Below are 17,730 nucleotides of genomic sequence, written 5' to 3' on the forward strand. Positions count from 1 at the left end.
CACCACCTCCACTGTGATAAGCCAGGGTGGCCATGCTGGGTAAAGGCATTGCAACTGCGGATTTGGGGAAAACATGGAGACGGTATTAGGATCGTGGTCTTTTGGGACCTTTGCAAAACTGTCCCCCATCACTGTGCCTTGATCTCTAACTCCACAAGTTCTGCCCCCAGGTCTTCCTTCCCACCGTGGCATGCAGGTGTAGGCCATTACAGGCCAGACTGCAAGGGTGGTGCCTCTGTTCTCATCCTTTCCAGGCAGAGGATCACAAGTGAATGGGACAGGACGATGTGTAAGAGAGCGCCAGAGGCCTTTGAACAGAGGTAATTGGTAATCTAATCTGAAAATGATGTCCCTGGAGAGGCAAGGAGCTCAGGAAGCCAGACAGCTTGCTCCTCCCTCACACTGTATCTCTTCTTCCCAGAGTGACCCGGTCAAGGAGGTGAGTATCTACATGGACCCATAAAGCATGGTGGTGGGAAGCTGGAGGAAAGAATGGAAAAGGAAAGCTGGAGGAACTAGAACTTTAATTAGCAAAAGCAGAGGACACAGAAATAGGAGAAAGGGATTAAAAAACAAACAAAAAGGTCCTCAAAAGTATTAAGAGCATCCTCCTCCCTCCAGAAGAAAAGATTCTGTTAGCTTTACAGAAAAGACTGTGGCTCAACCCACGGCAGCTTGTGGGTTTAGCTCTGAAATGGGACGAGGAACTAGTTAACTTTTTCCGGTCTGTATGGGTTTCCTTCTATGAGCTCCTCCCCACAAGGCACTCCACCCCACCCCACCCAACCCTTCCCTGAGAATCTGAAGTGTGGCGCTGCTGCCCCCTGGCGGGAGAATGCTACAAACCCAGGGAGCCAGGTGCCTTCGGGGGATGGCCCCTTTCCACACCCAGGGTGGAAGAGGGAACTCTAAGGAGCGGGCAACAAAACGGAATATTTTAATGCAGACTGACACTAAAAATCAATCTTTGCGGGAAATATCTGAAACATCTGACTTAGAATCAGTATATAGGTCTGCTGCTGCTGCTAAGTCGCTTCAGTCGTATCCGACTCTGTGCGACCCCATACACGGCAGCCCACCAGGCCCCGCCGTCCCTGGCATTCTCCAGGCAAGAACACTGGAGTGGGTTGACATTTCCTTCTCCAATGCATGAAAGTGAAAAGTGAAAGTGAAGTCGCCCAGTCGTGTCCGACCCTCAGCGACCCCATGGACTGCAGCCTTCCAGGCTCCTCCATCCATGGGATTTTCCAGGCAAGAGTACTGGAGTGGGGTGCCATTGCCTTCTCCGATATAGGCCTGCTAAAAGAGGTTAAAAGAAAACTAACAACTATGTAGATCATTGCTTTCCTAATTAGAATCAATAAATGACTTAAAAAAATAAATAAGGAGATCAAGGTAGAACAAGGGGGAGAGTATTGACTTGAGACAGAAAGCTTTTGATGAGCGTAGACTACCAATCTTCTCCCTTTGGGCTATTTGAAATGTATTAACTTTCCTAGACCACGGTGTAGTACTTCCTAGAGCACAAAGCAGGGTTAAAACTCAACATTCAGAAAACTAAGATTATGGCATCCGGTACCACCATTTCATGGCAAATAGATGGGGAAATAACGGAAACAGTGACAGTCTTTATTTCTCTGGGCTCCAAAATCACTGCAGATGGTGATTGCACCCGTGAAATTAAAAGATGCTTGCTCCTTGGAAGAAAAGCTATGACCAATCTAGACAGCATATTAAAAAGCAGAGACATTACTCTGCCAACAAAGGTCTGTCTAGTCAAAGCTATGGTTTTTCCAATAGTCATATATGGATGTGAGAGTTGGACTATAAAGAAAGCTGAGCACCAAAGAATTGATGCTTTTGAACTGTGGTGTTGGAGACTCTTGAGAGTCCCTTGGACTGCAAGGAGATCCAACCAGTCCATCCTAAAGGAAATCAGTCCTGAATATTCATTGGAAGGACTGATGCTGAAGCTGAAACTCCAATACTTTGGCCCCCTGATGCAAAGAACTGACTCATTGGAAAAGACCCTGATGCTGGGAAAGATTGAAGGCAGGAGGAGAAGGGGACGACAGAGGATGAGGTAGTTGGATGGCATCACTGACTCAATGGACATGAGTTTGAGCCAGCTCCGGGAGTTGGTGATGGACAGGGAGGCCTGGCATGCTAAAGTCCATGGGGTCACAAAGAGTCGGACGCGACTGAGTGACTGAACTAACTGACTGACGGAGAGCACAGTGTTCATTGTGTTTTTTGCTGAAAAACATCTTCAAAGACGACATTGTTAAGAGAGTAGTGTTCAAAATCTTCAACTTACCTTCTCTCACGTTTTGTTCCAAAGTCCACAGATTGTCCCCAACCCACCTTTCCAGCCTTGCCTCCCACTAGACTTCAGTGCACAGGTTGTGCTCCCTTCAAACTGAATTCTTCACTGCTCCCAAACCCTCCCTATTTCCTTCCCATTGTCATTTCACTGTCAGGGCTTCTCTCCTATCCTTCCCACTACTCATCTAGCTCTGTGAATAATGTGCATTACACAGATACAAAACTAAGAAATAAAAACTGGCAAAAATAGAACAAGAACAGATGTGTTTTTAAAAAGCCAATAACTTCTTCATTATGTTTTATGTCTTTTGAATTTTGTACAATGTGCCTATACTGCATATTCAAAACAAATTAATTAAATGGCTTTTTTCTTAATAAGAAAAAAATAGATTAGAAATACTGGAAATATACTTTTTATTCAATGACTTTACAAATTTAGCAAACAGGAGCACAAAAAGAAAGTTTGTTAATTAAAATACGACAGAGTCAACCCTACAAAAAACACTTTTTAAGTAAAAAAAAGAAACAGCAGCCAAGTGACATAGAGACTAGTTTGAGTCTCTAATCCAATCTCTTTAAAAAATTTCATAAGAAAATAATTGAGAGAATTTTGAAGAAGAAATTTTGAAAATTAATTCATGTGTATATCTTCATGAGAAAGAATGAAGTTGGGCCCCTACCTTATACCCTAAACAAAAATTATCTCCAAATGACCATAGGCCTAAACGTAAAACCTAAAACTAAGACTCTTAGAAAAAAACAAAGGAATAAATCTTTATGATCTTGGATTAGGCAATGGTTTCTCGAATATGACACCAAAACTTCAACTGATAAATAAGAAATAGACAAATTTGACTTCATCAAGTTAAAAAATGTTGTACTTCAATAGTGAAGTCGCTCAGTCGTGTCCGACTCTTTGCGGGTCCGTGGACTACAGCCTACCAGGCTTCTCCATCCATGGGATTCTCCAGGCAAGAATACTGGAGTGGGTTACCATTTCCTTCTGCAGGGGATCTTCCCAACCCAGGGATCGAACCCAGGTCTCCTGCATTGGAGGGAGTTGCTTTAACCTCTGAGCCACCAGGGAAACCCCTGTATTAGGGCACCATTATTCCAGGGTATATAAAGAACCTCTACATTTCAACAATTAAAAGACAAATTTTCTTATTGAAAAATGGGCAAATAATTTGAATAGACGTTTCTCTAAAGATCTTGTATAAATGCACGTAAGTACATAAAAAGATATTCAACATTATTAAAAAAACACAAATTACCACTTCATATTCACTAGGATAGCTATAATTTTTTTAAAAAAAGAAAAAAAAAAAAAGAAGAAGCATTTGTGAGGATTTGGAGACACTGTAACCCTTATACACCACTAGTAGGAATGTTAAAATGGTGTGGTCACTGTGGAAAACAGTTTGGCCTCTCCTTGAAATTTTAAATATAGAGTTACTGTATTATCCAGCAATTCTATTCCTAGGCAATGCCACTGAAGGACATTGAAAGCATATTTTCATGCATATGTTTGTCTAAAAATATGGATACAAATGTTCATAACAGCATTAGTAGTAATAGCCAAAAAGTAAAGACCAAAATGTCCTTCAACTGATGAATGGACAAACAAATGCAGTATAGATATGTGGAATATTATACAGCCATAAAAAAGGAATGAAATTTGACACATGCTACAACATGGATGAACCTTGAAAAAATTATGCTAAGTGAAAAAGGCAAGACAGAAAAACTCACGTATCACATGATTTAATTTATTTGTAATGTCCAGAATAGGCAAATATATCAAGATAGAAAGTAGGTTACTGGTTGCTAGGGAACTGGGGAAGGGAGGAATGGGAAAGGACTGCTGATGGCTATGGGATTTCTTTTTGCTGTGTTGAAAATATTCTGTGCTTGGATAGTGGTGATGATTATATAGCTTTGTGAATAAACTAAAAACCACTGAATTGCATACTTTGGTGAATTTAATGGTATGTAAATTATATCTCAATAAAGCTATAAAAATAGTTGAAAGTTTTTTAGAATTGAAGAAAAATATGAGTCTCCATATGAAACGTACATGGTGAGTATCAAGCAAGATAAGTAAAAATAAATTCACATGTGGTTACATTGAAGTGAAATTGTACAATAATAAGTATAAAGAAAAAGGTTTAATAGCCATCATGGAAGAAAAGATTAGCGATACAGAAGAGACGATTAGACGGACAGCAAATTTCTTATCATGCCAGACAACAATGCTATTTTCAAAGCGCTGAGGAAAAGGAATTGCTAACTTAGAATTTGTTTCACTAGTCAAACTCATTCAAGCATTAGGGCAAAATGAAGACATTTTCTAGACATTCAAAGAGAAAGAGAGTCTCAGTAAAAGACACCTGTTGAGTGCCCAGATACTGGTTTCTAAATGTCATTCCCCGCTAAAAGAACCAGGCTTCTTGATAAAACAATTGATTTCAGGTCTGAAAAAGTGCCAGAGGAGCCTAGGACATTTTGTTATGCTAGAAATTTATTTCATGTAAAAAAGATGACATATGGAGACTTCTCTGGTGGTCCAGTGGCTAAGACTCCATGCTCCCAGTGCGGAGGGCCGGGTTTGATCTCTCGTCATGGAAGTAGATCCCACGTGGCGCAATGAAAACTGAAGACCTGGCGTGATGCAACTAAGACGGAGAGCAGACAAATAAGTTTTTTTTTTAAAAGATGACACATGTATAAGGTTTCCCATTGCAGTGTATCTGTAATAAGGAAAGACTGGAAATAAACTAAATGTTCATCAGTAAAGATTGGAAAAATAAATGATGGGTCGTTCATACAATGGATACCACAAATTCATGTGAAAGAAGTCTGCATGGGGATGCAGAGAGATAGCCCTGGAACTAGACTGCCTAGACCAGAATCAGACTCTGCCATATCCCAGATCTGTGACCTTGAGCAAGTTATTTAAACTCTCCGTTGCCTCAATTTCTTTATCTAAAAGAGGGATAATAACATTACTTATCTCATAAGATGGTTCTAAGCTTGCTGAAAATGAGTTCATCATAGATAAATCGAAAGAATTCCTATATCCCCATAATAACCAATAAAAAATGTAATGAGGAACTAATTTCATTCTCAATTTTAAAAGACAGACACCTTATATAAGGTATATAATATAAAGAAAGAATATTTCTTTCCTACTAGTAAGATTTCCATCCATTTGAAAGGAGCTCTATTGGTTAACAAACATTCCTAATTTCTCTGCCTCTTTACTTCTTTTGCCTCTTGGAGTACTAAGTGTTATTAAGTAGTAAATTTCAGAAGAATAATCTGGACATGCTAGGTTCGTTTCTATTTTCCTTCTTCTTGGAGAGCAAATTGCTGGCGGTGTTCTGTACATAGCTATATCTATGAGATCTTTTGTATAAATCTTTTGAATGCCTACTAATATTTGGTACCAAGAACTTGACTATCTGACCTAAAACTACGTTCTCTAACCTGGTCTCCATCAGTGAATCATAGTATTTTTTGTCTCCTAAGTACTTCTCCTTTATTTCTCAATTTTTTCCAAATCCAAGTGGAGAACCCTATCCAAGTATCACACCCTCAAAGATAATACTGAAGGTCATAAAAGATGACAAGATATACCATGATCATGGATGAGAATACACTTTATCATAAAGTTTTTTTAATTTCGGTTCTTCCCTAATCTGTTAATTAAACATGTATATTGATTTATATTTTCTCACATCACAATAGAATTTTCAGGTAACTTGACAGGTTAGATATAACATTTACATGGAAGAACAAAGGACCAAGAAAAAACAAAACAATTTTTAAAAATCACAAGGTTAAGGAACTTACTCTTTCAAAAATGAAGATTGACAATAAAGTGAGAATAACTACGACTATATGGTATAAGCCTATTGTAGAGATATAAACCAAAGGAATAGAAGAGGGAGCCCTCAAACTCATTATGTACGTATGAAAACTTGGTAAGTGATGAAGGGGATATTATTGCGAATCAGTGGAAGAAAGCATAAGCTATTTAATAAATAGGACTAGGATAATAAGTTAATTGTATTTTTTAATAATAAAATTTCTACTTTCTCCAAAACAAAAAATTCTCAATAAAGACCTATATTAAAAATGTGAAAACACTCTTTCTTCCTTTGGATTACAGATGTGGACAAGAAGTCTGAAAATATCTTTTCTGTCTTTCATAGCCTTGTCAACCGATACCTTCCCCGTGTCAGGAGGCCTATGTCTAACAAGGCTTCGGGGCCAGAGGTGCAACATAGAGAGAGAAACCAACCATCTACTGGATGACTGCTGTGAGCCTCTTTCAGGTAGCCTACCTATGAGCAGGCTCTCAGGGAGGCCCACAAAGCCTGGTCTACAAATTTTCTGAATTATTGGACTGTTTTTCATGCATTACTCATGCCAGCAAGGCTAAAATCTTAATTATAAAGATGGCTTGCTCAGATGATTCTGATTCCTCCATACTCCTCTGTAAATGTGTGCGGTCACAGGAAGTGTGTAGTCCCTCTCCTGTACACAATGCATAGTGTGTCCAGCTGTGCCTGGCCTGAGCACACTTCCTCAGGGAATGGTCAGCGCCTGTGGTACCACACACATGACCTGCATTGCCTTATACCTGCAGGGTGAAATATGCCTGTACCATTATCTGTGGGGTTTGACCTTGACTGCTTCATAAACAGAAATATTGCTAGTGAGAGTAAATTGGGCCAAATGTTTTCATAATTAATTAGGCAATACCTAACAAAGGTGAAGATGAGTATAACCTATAGAATGCCATTTCTAGTAATATATTCTAGATAGACTATAGCATGTGTACAGAACGCATTCAAGCTTTGTTTGTAATAATAAAAAATTGGAAATAACCCATTCATCAACAGAAGAATGAATATATGTAGTATATTTGTAAGATGAATACTGTAGAGAAATCTAAAATGAGTTAACATCTCTCTGTTTAGGTATGGATAAATCATAAGGATATAGCATTACAGAAGGATGTGAACAGTATTATGATATGTATGTACATACATATATAGTTTTTAAATATGCAAAACAATGGTAAACTTTCATGGAATCATGTATATGTAGACAAGTATAAAAATAAACATGGGAATGAGAAGTCTTAGATTCTGGAAAGGAAAGGAATCAAATCACAGGCAAGGGAATACAGGGGCTTCAACTGTATGTATAATGTTTTGTCTCTGGGGAAAAATTATCTTAAGCACATGTGGCAAAATGTTAAGATTTGTTAAAGCTAAACAGTAGGTGTTTGCTGTTATTCTCTTTATTATTCTGCTTATTTAAAAAATGTCAAAATTACACAGGAATAGTCATAAGATAGAGAAAGCTTCAAGCATGTGCCTGCAGAAAAGGGTGTGGGAATCAAATCAGTGGAGTTGCAGAAGCCCAAGGATACGGAGAAACGAATTTAAAGTTGGTTGGAAGCTATTCATCAGAAAGGAGAAGGTTCAAAACAGTATTGTATCCAGATCCTGAACTTACCTCATCCCATGGGCACAAGAGATCTACAACTACATATGGAATAATTCACTCAGTAGGAGATCTGAAAACTGGATGAATAGAACTTATACAACAAAGGCTAAAATGACAGCATCGAGACAGGTCATAGAGGCAGAGAGACGGGCTCATCAAGGGAAAATGCACACCCCAGCTGCAGTGATCCTCACTCAGAGGGATCACAAAGGTATGAGTCTTTTCCCCAAGGAGCAAGGGATTGTAACTCCACATCAACCCTTAGATCCTACATTGGAGAGAAAGGTCAGTCAAGCACCCCAAACACTTGGCTTTGAAAAACCAGTAGAAAATATGTTCAGGAAAATTCTAGAAATTCAGGTAATGGAAAACCCACTTTTCTCCTGTTTTTTATTTAATTGAAGTATAGTTGATTTACAATGTTAACTACTGCTATACAGCAAAGTGATTCAGTTATACCAATATATACACATTATTTTTAAAGTATTCTATTATATCAGAGGATATTGAAATATTTCTCTGTGCTGTATAATAGGACCTTGTTGTTTATCCATTCTATTTATAAAAGCTTACATCTGCTAACCCTAACCTCCCACTCCATCTCTCCCCCAATCCCCTCCCGCTTGGCAACCACCAATATGGACAGTGCATGTGTGTGTGCTCAGTCGTGTCTGACTATTTGTGACCACATGGACTGTAGCCCGCCAGGCTCCTCTGTCTGTGGAATTTTCCAGGCAAGAATACCAGAGTGGATTGCCATTTCCTTCTCCAGGGATCTTCCTGACACAGGGATCAAACTTGCATCTCCTGTGGCTCCTGCATTGGCAGGCAGATTCTTTACCACTGAGCCACCTGGGAAGCCCTCCAATCTGGAAAATCCATTTTTAAAGGGCTCATGCACAGACTCTACCCAAAAAACAGTGCAAAATTACCAGATTGAAAATCGCATGGACCACAGGTGATGGGGGTTCCACTTACCAATCTGTAAACTGGTGTAGCCACTATGGAAAATAATACGGAAATTCGTCAAAAAATTAGGAATAGAACTACTGTATGACCCAGCCATTCCATTTCTGGGTATTTATCTGAAGAACATGAAAACATGAATTTGAAAAGACATGAAAGTTGCTCAGTCATGTCTGACTCTTTGCAACCCCATGGACTGTAGCTCCCCATGCTCCCAGCCTCCTTTGTCTATGGAATTCTCCACGCAAGAATACTGGAGTGAGTAGCCATTCCCTTCTCCAGGGGATCTTCCTGACCCAGGGATCAAACCTGGGTCTCCTGCATTGCAGGCAGATTCTTTACCATTTGAGTCACTAGGGAAATGCACACTGTATGACCCAGCTATTTCACTTCTGAGTATTTATTAAGAACCTGAAAACACAAATTTGAAAAGATGTATGCACCACTAAGTTCACTGTAGCATTATTTACAACAGCCGAGATATGGAAACAAGTATTCATTGAAGGATGAGTGGATAAAGAAGGTATGGTATATATACAGTGGCATGCTATTCAGTCACAAAAGAAGAATGAAATCTTGGCATTTGTGACAACATGAATGGGCCTTGAAAGTATTATGCAAAGTGAACTAATCAGTTGGAGAAAGACAAATATCATATGATTTCACTCATATGTGGAACCTAAAAAAACAAAATGGATGAACAAACAAGATGAAATAAGAATAGATTCACAGAGAGAGAATAGATTAGTGGTTACCAGAGAAGAGGGTTAAGGGGTAGGCAAAGTGAGTGAAGGGGGTCAACTGTATGGTGATAGATGGCAGCTAGACTTGTGATGGTGATCACTTTGTAATGAATACAGATGTTGAATTATTACATCTGAGGCTTATACAATTTTTAGATATTAAAAAAATAAAATTGGGTGGAAGAGAGATATCAACTTTACATCTGGGACATGAACATTGCCTGAGATGTTTTAAAATAATAATGAACAATATTTGGAAGACTTGGTAAAACGCAATTTGCTACAAATTCTATAAATAGGCAAAACAAGTTTTTAGTGAAGTGGTGGTTTGACAAACTGTAAATTGCTATTAATGAACTAGTGTTCAGCAATGTGTTATTTAGTAAGTTGAGAGATGTCTGAGTACTGTTTATCCTTTGAGGGTATGTTCAAAAGACACCTCCTCCATGAAGGTGCTTGGATTGAACCTCTCCCTCACCCACTTCTTCTAAAGTTCCACAGCTTTCGCTCTGCACTTCCCTCAGGTGTTACCATTTTCTACTGTACATTACAGCTATTTAGGCAGATCTTGGCTTCCTTGGTCGGTCATGGGATCCTTGAGGACAATGTTTCACTCATCTCTGCCTGCCTGATAGTGTGGTAATCATAGTAGGTCCTTAGTAAATATCTGAATAGGGGAAAGGAGAAAGAGGGATCAGGAGTTCTAATTGAGGAAAGGATCAAGTAACCAAAAGCGCCTGCTTTTTGCAACCTACAAAGTGAAAGGTATTTATAACAATCTGTGCTTTGAGTTTAGGCCATAGACTTCCAGTGTTCCAACATTTTCTCCTCTTGGGCCATGTCCTTTGAGATGAAGTTCTGCCAATTTCTACCTGCATGCGCTGCTTACTCTGCCAGCCTGCCAGTGTGGTGCCAGGGAAGTGCTATCAGAGGAAACAAAACAAGAAAATATGATGAGAGCTTTTCTCTGCAGCAGTAGCAGACCCCACTCTCATGCTGGGGCATGTACAACAGCAGATGAGGAATGCTTGGGTGGAGCCCAGGGGCCCAGAGCCAGGCTGCCATCAGGATGCTACACAGAAAAGCCAAGAGATGAGAAAGGTATGGCTGCTGACAGTCAGGACCAAGCAAGAGGTCTCTGGATGGGTTTAAAGTTGCCAGATTTAGCAAATAAAAATGCAGGACATCCAGTGAAATTTGAATCTCAGATAAACAATGAATAATTCTTTAGCATATCTTATGCAACATTGGGGCATACTTATACTAAATTATTCATTTATCTGAAATTCACATTTCATTGGACACCCTGTATTTGATCTGGCAACCCAGACACAAGTTAAGGGTTGTGTAGTTATTGCTGATCATAACTACCAGGCAGGAGACAAGGGGACAGTTCACAGAGGTGAGAGAGGAAGCACAGACCCTGCACGTGGCTTGAGAGCACAGATGTGAGTTGTGCCCATTCCGCCTCCTCCCCACCCCCGACCCCCGCCATCCTGATGAATAAAGCAGCTGTCAGACTGTCTCTAAGACCCAGCCACCACCACTATTCGTGTCTGCCTCTTCAAGTATACTCACCTAGTTATAGGTTGTTTATCTGTTGACATGAATCTGCGTCCCCTGTTGAGTGGAAAGCAATCAAGCTTTTGAGTCAGAGATTTGGGTCCAAATCCCAACTCTGAAACTTAGCGAGTCACTTATCCTCTGAGAGACTCGGGTCTCTCTTGGGAAAGGGTACCATTGAGCTGTTGTGATAAATAAATGAGAGGATGTAGGGAAAGCACACCGCAAGTCTCAGGAGCATTAAGCACAACACCTGTGACGATGAAGAGTGCGGGGAGGGAGTCTAGCACGGCACCATACAGGCTGTGCTGGAGGTGCTGGGTAGGTGTGCGAGAGCTGAATGAACATCCAAGTGAGGAGGGTGAGCCCCTCATTAATGCCCTACACTAGAGGCTCTTGGTATTTAATTCTTGCTTCTCGTCATGATTCTGATGGAAAAAGAAATAAGAAAGACGATCATAATTTTCCACCAGCCACCTCAGATAGGGCCCTGAACGAGAGATGCGCAGAGGACAAGACTTTGTAATACACTCGTCCTTTACCGTACCTCTGTGCTTCCTCCCGGGAGATGCAGCGGGTGCTAATGAAGCCAGATCAGCCAAACAAAAAGCAGATCCCAGAGCTTGCTTTCTCTTTGGATTTCAAACCTCACCAGCCTTTAGTCTCTCTTTAAAGCAGGGAACAGAAGCATGAGGCAAGAATCATCGTTTCTTTTTTCAAGATCCAAAAGACCTGAGCTTTTTATTCTTGCCCTCAGTTTAGCAAACCAGCTCCTGCTGAGGTGCAGCCGCTGCTGCCCAGACAGTGTCTGTTGCCTCTCAGGGCTGAGTCTGGCATGGAGCCGCTTGTCCCTCGGGTGCTATCTTGCTGTGAGCCTCAGCCTCCCTACGGGGTTGCCCTGTTCTCCTTTCTGTATCTCATTCTCCTCACCTCTTTCTGCCTCTTTTGTTTTCCCCTTCTCAGAATCCCTAAATGTGCTACTCTTCATATGGCCCAAGCACGTTTGTTAGTGTTTGTGTGGTATCCAACCTCTCTTCGCTGTGACCCTGCCCACCCTCCCAGCCATTGGGTACAGAGTTGGAACCCTAGCAGCTTCCGGGGTATTAGTGAACCCACTTGCCACCCACCACACGATCACAGCTGACTGGACACATAGGAGTGGGAAGTGGAGTCCCTATCTTGGGGATTTGGTATTGGGACGAAGAGTCCAGTCTTATCCTTGGAAGGAGCAATATGGGCAGCCATTTTCCACAAAGTGAACAATGCAGAAAAGAAAGAGAAGTGAAGAGATGTCTCAGAGGCGAGGAAGAGGTGAAACTGTCGAGCATCTAATTCTTTTCCCTTGCCTTGTCCAAGTCCCTTATGGAGTTCAACTGCCTTTTTGCCATTGACCTCTGTGAAATACCCCTGTATCTGTCTGATTAACTTCTTTTGCTTAAACTACCTGAAGTTTCTATTGATCTGAATATTTTAAAATATTCCTTATTTTAGGACAAAATGAGTTAAAAATTTTTTTTTACACACACACAGGAACACACAAAAATTGCTTTTCTCTTATGACTGACTCCTAATGTTATTTACCTATTATATAGTATAGGACAATAATAATAATGAGAAATGTACTGAATGCTTACTATAATGTGCTCTCGGTGCTATTCTAAAGCAGCTCAATATGCCTTTCATTTGAACCTCACAACATCCTTTAAAGCAGGAGTGCCCAACCTCTGGGATCTAATGCCTGGTGATTTGAGATGGAGCTGGTTTAATAATAATAGTAATAAAGTAGACAATAAATGTAATGTGCTTGAATCACCTCGAAACCATTTCCCACTTCCTGGTCCGTGGAAAAATTGTCTTCCACGAAACCAGTCCCTGGTGCCAAAGATGTTGGGGACCACTGCTTTATAGGAGTTAGCACCCTCCTTTTACAGGGAAGAGAGCTGGGGCATAGGGAAATCAAATGTCTCCTCCAAAGACATTTGAGCTAGTAAATGGTAGAACTGGGGTTGAGTCAAGACTCCAGAATTATGGACAGGGAGGCCTGGCGTGCTGCAATTCATGGGGTTGCAAAGAGTCAGACATGACTGAGCGACTGAACTGAACTGAACCACTATGCTATGTACTTTACAAACACTGAGTTACCAATGAAACCTGACAAAAGACCTTCCAATGAATCTATAACACCCTCGAAAATAGTTCCTGGCCTTATCCCTTGATCCCGTGAACAAAAGAATACAGCATCAAAGTTGCTCCCAAAGAGAAATAAGAAAATTGGTAGAGCAAAAACTTACCAAGTATATTAGTTTCCTAGGTCTGCCATAGCAAAATACCACACACTGGGTGACTTAGAAATTTATCTTCTGTCTGTTCTGGAGGCCAGAAGTCCAAGATCAAAGTGTGGGCGGAGCTGGTTCCTTCTAAGAGTTGGGAGGGAGGAATCTGTTCCATGCCTCCTCTCTCCTAGCATCTGGTAGTTTTGCTGGCAATCTTTGACATCCTGTGACTTCTGCTGAATCACCTAATCTTTGCCTTTCTCTTCATGTGGTATTCTCCCTCTATGCATGTCTGTGTCCAGATATACCCTTTTAGGCAACAATCACAATGGTTTAGAGGCCCACTCTATTCCAGTATAATCTTAACTAATTACACCTGCAATAACCCTATTTCCAAATAAGGCTACATTCTGAGGCACCTGGACTTTGACATACGAATGTGGGGGGTGGAGTGGGACACAATGCAACCCATAGCACCAGGTTTTATCATTTCTCTCCTGTGGCAATTTTCAATGATTATATCTCCCTTTTTTCAGAGGTAAAAAGTTTGACTCTAATATGTGACAAACCACAGGTGCAGCTTCTCTCTCAGCTTTGGTTTAGCACTCAAATTTCATGATCACTCTGATTCAGGAAGGACACCAAATCCACTGTCCCTGAAAGAATCCTACTAAGGACACTGACCTCTTAAATGACTGCCTAAACTTGACTCACTAAAGATGACAGAAGGATCAACAGAAGATATTTTAGATGCCATAGCTGTAGCTCAGGGTCTGCCACTGACTTGTTCTCAGTATAGGGCTAGAGTTTTATAAATGCATACAACATAAGGGCTTCTCCAGTGGCTCAGTGGTAAAGAATATGCCTGCAAAACAGAAGACACGAGTTAGATCCCTGAGTTGGGAAGATCCCCGGAGGGCATGGCAACCCACTCCAGTATTCTTGCCTGATAATCCCATAGACAGAGGAGCCTGGTGGGCTACACAGTCCATGGGATCACAAGTCGGACATGACTGAAATGACAGCATGCACACATGCATACTACATAAATTATATAAACATAAAAGTATATCTTATATAAATTATATATCTTTTCCTGGTCATAAAAGAGATTTTGCCACCACTCTCAGTCTCTTCAAAAGTCAGTTGTGGACTTCCTTGGTGGTACAGATAAGAATCCACCTGACAATGCAGGGGACACGGGTTCAATCCCTGGTCTGGGAAAATTCCACATGTCATGGAGCAACTAAGCCTGTGCTCAACTACTGAACCTGCGTGATCTAGAGCCCATGAGACACAACTACTGAGCCTGTGAGGTACAACTACTGAAGCCTGCGCACCACAACCAGAGAAGCCACTGCAATGAGAGGTCCGTGCACCAGGAAGGGGAGCTTCTGCTCACTGCAGCTAGAGAAGGCCCACGGGCAACAACAAAGACCCGGCGCAACCAAAACTAAAGAAAAAGCAGTCCTGAGTGGTGATTTCTAGTCCGGGGCGTATTACCTAGGAACTAAAAAAAAGGGTGGGGGGATAACAGAGGATGAGATGGTTGGATGGCATCACTGACTCAATGGACGTGAGTTTGAGCAAGCTCCGGGAGATGGTGAAGGACAGGGAAGCCTAGCGTGCTGCAGTCCGTGGGGTCGCAAAGTCAGACAAGACTGAACGACTGAACAACAATAACAAAAAAATCTAGTGATATTGATACCTGAGTGCATCCCCTGTCCATCTAACTTACTTGGGCATCTTATCATTTAGAAGTTTCCCAGGTATATATTATCTTGATGGTGATGGGTATATACCTCTGTCAAAGTGCGTACTTGAAATAAATGTAGCTTACTGTATATTAATTATATCTCAATAAAGCTGTTCAAAACATTAAAAGCTTCCCAGGTGCCTAGGAAATCCCATGTACAGAGGAGCCTGGTGGGTTACAGTTCATGGGGTTGCAAAAGAGTCGGACACAATTTAGCGACTAAACGACAACAGGTGATTCTAGTGAACATCCCAAAGTGAGAACCATTGAGCTAGGTCAACCTCATCACTGAAGTACATAAGGAAACAGCCCTAAAGGAAAGAAAGCTGCTCTGGAATCATGTCACAGCAAGCAGGATTGCCAGGACTCAGAGCTCGTGACTCCTGAACTATTATTTCAACGTTCTGGACTTAAAACCAAGATGATAAAGCATACTGAGCTCCTCAAAACATTTTAAAAGAGGCACTTGTAAAATCTCAAGTCCAGCAATTGTTACACAGAGATATAAGCCATGAGTTAAAACCAAAAAACCATACCAGCCTTTACTTGGTAGTTCAGTTCAGTTCAGTTGCTCAGTCATGTCCGACTCTTTGTGACCCCATGAACCGCAGCACGCCAGGCCTCCCTGTCCATCACCACCTCCTGCCATTTACCCAAACTCATGTCCATTGAGTCGGTGATACCATCCAATCATCTCATCCTCCATAGTCCCCTTCTCCTCCTGCCCCCAATCTTTCCCAGCATCAGCGTCTTTTCTAATGAGTCAGCTCTTTGCATCAGGTGGCCAAAGTATTGGAGTTTCAGCTTCAACATCAGTCCTTCCAATGAACACCCAGGACTGATCTCCTTTAGGATGGACTGGTTGGATCTCCTTGCAGTTCAAGGGACTCTCAAGAGTCTTCTCCAATGCCACAGGTAGAGTCACTACTTAAAAGCATAGTTGGTTGTCCTTTCAATATACACTAGGTATACACTCCCCTCACTCTGTCCACTCTGTTGTGAAGTCTAGTGGGGTTGGTAGAGCTCTGGACAATTTGGTTGTGAACTATATATATCATTCTCTGGACTGCCAAAGGGGGAGAGGAGTGACTGACCTCCCTCATTCCAACCCTAAGTATCCTTTCTTTCAAAAGTAAAGGTAACCAACAAAGGGTGCAAATGAGTAACAGACCTTTTGAACATTGGTTGGAAAACATGAATAACATTAGCTACATTAAAGATATCTGGCCTACTTCTATTTCGTTTCTAATTAATCTAATTGGATATTAGCATTTTAATAAAATTATTTCAGGAGCCTTTCTCAAGGGAGATAGGACCTCACTACTATTCCTATTACTCAATTTTATCCTCCATTTCATTTATAAAGAAAAGGAGCAGAAAGACAATACAGCTTACTAGGTGTCTACCACAGAACAGACAGGACTTGACTTCCCTATCTTTCTCTTATGTTTTCTTCTTTTAAAAGAAACAGAAATTAAGGACTGTCAACAGAGTGACCTAAGAAAAACTCCCTAAATGATTCTTGCTTCTTGAGTCACTCATTCATAGTAAAATCCTATACACACAAGCTGAATAATGACAATCTTAAATCTTGAGGGGCTAGTTCTTTTAACAAACCATATTCTGAAAAGCAGAGAACATGTTGCTCTCAACAATTTTTTAATGAATATATTAAATAAAAAGCAAATGGCTTGGGGGGAAGATTCATAAAAGAAATTAAGACAACAGACTGGTTAAGCTGTTCCTGGTATCTCTTCCCACTAAACAAAAAGATAAATACAGAAATTCTGCACCTACTTAATTTTCCTTTAGAAAATTAAAACTCTTTAACTGTAACATATTATTAATAATACATCAGGCAACTTTTTAGCAACATGATCAACTGATTCTTGTAAGCTTTTGGATCACAGGAGCCATTTGTTCAGCCATTCCTGCTTCTTGTACTTCTTATAACTCTTGGCGAACAACTGCATTATCAAACAACTGTTAGCTGGGGGTGGAGGTGACAACAAAACAGGATCCTAGTGAATCGGATTCCATTGTTAAAAGCCATGGAATTTATAGGTAAATTCCATCAACACATTTGGCTACGAAGGTATCCTGCTTTTCTTTCTGACCAAAGTATAAAAAAATTCCTTGTTTTAAATGTAAGCAATCACAAATAGTTAATGTTTGTTTAAACTTTTATTAAGAAACTAAAGCAAAAAAGAATTTCAAAAAATTAATATACAGAATTCTAATTTTAACAAATAAGAAATCTACACCAAGAACTAAATAGCAGAGTTCAGCGATATTCCAAGAATAAAGGGGAATGGCTAAAATGCATTCACAGTCACTATTTTTTCCTTACAAGCCTCAGATTTGGACAGGATACAAAAATTTGGACAGGGTACAAAAATTTTTCTCATCTATCTTTTGTTATTATAGCCTATAAATTCAGAGAAGGTGTTTTCTTCCTATAGCATATATGCAATATGCAATTCCCTGCCTACTGGGTTTGATGACATGGGTATACAGATGAATACATCAGAGATTCCTTCTTAATGTGTTTAAGGAAGATAAGACATGAACATATAATAAA

Source organism: Bos grunniens, chromosome 1 (genome assembly GCF_055505025.1).
Source record: "Bos grunniens cultivar Pamir isolate PY7600 chromosome 1, Bosgru_T2T1.0, whole genome shotgun sequence".
NCBI lineage: Eukaryota > Metazoa > Chordata > Mammalia > Artiodactyla > Bovidae > Bos > Bos grunniens.